This window comes from Penaeus vannamei, chromosome 37, assembly GCF_042767895.1.
Source record: "Penaeus vannamei isolate JL-2024 chromosome 37, ASM4276789v1, whole genome shotgun sequence".
Classification (NCBI taxonomy): domain Eukaryota; kingdom Metazoa; phylum Arthropoda; class Malacostraca; order Decapoda; family Penaeidae; genus Penaeus; species Penaeus vannamei.
Window position 1 is genome coordinate 19,105,860 of NC_091585.1, and position 2,500 is coordinate 19,108,359.

General features: G+C 47.9%; 1 protein-coding gene across 4 annotated transcripts in view; it reads right to left on the reverse strand.

Annotated features, from left to right (window-relative positions):
• The window catches only part of cher (filamin protein cher), a 133,794-nt gene that overhangs the window by 61,527 nt on the left and 69,767 nt on the right, over window positions 1-2,500 (reverse strand). The gene's annotated exons all lie outside the window — the stretch shown is intronic.

The following is a 2,500-nucleotide window of genomic DNA, read 5'->3' on the forward strand; positions in this document are numbered from 1 at the left end:
CTCCTTCCTTCATTCCTTCCTTCCCTCTCCCTCTTCCCTTACCTCACCTCCCTCCCTCTCACTCTTTCTTTACCTCACCTCCTTCCTTCCTTCTTTCCTTCCTTCCTTCCTTCTTTCCCTCTCCCTCTTCCCTTACCTAACTCCCTCCCTCCTCCCTTACCTATCCCTCTGCCCTCCCTCACCTCCCTCCTTCCCTCCCTCCCTCTCCCTCCCCCCAACTCCCATCTAAGCCTAAAAGTAAGAGCCAATGAAAAGACAATAAACAGTAAACAGAGACACTTAAGATATCACCCGCGCCCGTAAATCTTAAAAAAAAAACGAAAAAGGGAATGGGAAAATACGCGATAAAGAGGGAGGATGGAGAGGAGGAAGTTAACGACATGGAAGGAGGAGATAATGTTATCATTACTAATATCTTCATTATCGTCATTATCATTAGCGTCACCATCATTATCATTTATATCATTGTTACTACGATCATTATGATAAAAGGGAAGTAAAAGATACGTAAAGAGAGGGCTACCTCGCTTTTCCTTTCCCTCCCTCCCTCCCTTCTTCGCTACCCCTTCCCTCCCTCGCTACCCCTTCTCCTTCCCTCCCTTCCTCCCTATAGCCTTTCCTTTCCCTACCCCGTACCCCTCCCCCTATCCCTTCCCTTCCCTCCCTCCCTACTCCTTCCTCACCCCTTTCCCCCCTCCCTCCCTCCCTCCTCACCACCCTTTCCCCCTCCCTCCCTCCTCAACCCCCCCATCCCTCCCCGCCACAAAAGCATCTCCGAAACCACAAAAATAAAACACACAGGAGAAGTCCCCTCGCACTTGCCGCCCGTCACTCAGAGAGAGCCCCCCCCTCCCCCCCACCCCACCCCCACGCTCCTCCCCCCACCCCACGCCCCTCCCCCAACCCCCACACCCACGCAGCGGCACTCTACATTCTCTAACATGTACTCTCGCCGCCCACGCAACCCACACCCTCCCTCCACCCCACCCCACCTACCCCCGCCCAACAACCCCTACGTGGAAGTGACGAAAATTTTTGAGTAGGTATATCGTTGTAGCTGTTTGTTTGTTTGTTTGTTTTCGTGGTTATTGTTGTTGTTGATGCTTTGTTTGTTTTCTATGTTGATTTTATTGGTTATAGTTTATCATCGAAGATCGTTATCGTCACTATCTTGTATACGATGATGCTGATAGTACTATTTTTAACCATTGTAATCTGCATGGTATCCCATTCATACGGTCTTTCTCGTTCGCCCTCTCTTGCTAACTTTATCTTTCTCTGTCTCTTTTCCTTTCTTCCTTCTATCCTCCCTCCTTCCTTTCTTTCTTCCCTCCTTCCTTCCTTCCCTCCTTCCTTCCTTCTTCGTCCTTCCTTCCTTCCTGCTTCCTTCCTTTCTTGCTCCCTTCCTCGAAGAATCTTCGAAAATTCTATCTCTTTCAAACTAACAAATAATAATAACAATAAAGAAATAATAATAATAAAGAAATAATAATAATAAAGAAATAATAATAATAAAGAAATAATAATACTAATAATAATCATAATAATAATAATCATAATAATAATAATCATAATCATAATAATAATACATAAATAAACAAATAAGAATAAACCGCGGCGTGACACTTGGCAGGAACAGATAATTATTTCGCAGAGCCCCGGAGTTTCTTAAGAAAATAAACCAGTCAGTTACACACATCTTGCAAGGACAGATGCGCCCCTGCCACGACGAGGCTGCATGTGGGCGCGTCTGGGCGTGGCTCTGTGTACGATTGTGTGCGTGTTTGAGTGTGTACGTGTTCTTGTGTGTGTGATCTTGTGTGTGTGTGTTTGTGTTTGTGTGTGTGTGTGTGTGTGTATTCTTGTGTGCGTGTGTGCGTGTGTGTGCGAGTGTGTGTGTGTGTGTGTGTGTGTGTGTGTGTGTGTGTGTGTGTGTGTGTGTGTGTGTGTGTGTGTGTGTGTGTGTTTGTGTGTGTGTGTGTATGTGTGATTGTGTTTGTGTGTGTGTGTGTGTGTGTGTGAGTTAGTGAGTGAGTGAGTGAGTGTGTATGTTTGTGTGTGTGTGTATGTGAATGAGTGAGTGAGTGAGTGAGTGAGTGAGTGCGTGAGTGAATAGGTGAATGAATGAAAGAAAGAATGAGTGAGTGCGTGCGTGAGCGAGTGAATAAGTGAATGAAAGAATGAAAGAATGAGTTCATGTGTGTGCGCAAACTCCCCCGCCCCCACCCCTCCTACCCCCCCACTCCCACCCACTCCCACCCCACCCACCCACCCTCTTCCTGCACAAGACCAACCCCGAGACACGCCCGAGAAAAAAACCCGCGAGCGAGTCAAAGGAAGGAAGAATTGTGACAAGCAACATCCCCTCAGCGCCGCCTCTCTCGCAACACCTTCCCTCATTTTTGCCTTCCTTCCCCTCATCTCCTCACGCCCGCACGGCCCTCCCCACCCTCCAGGCCCCGCCCACACAAACCCTTCCCTTTCCCAACCCTCTTATCAG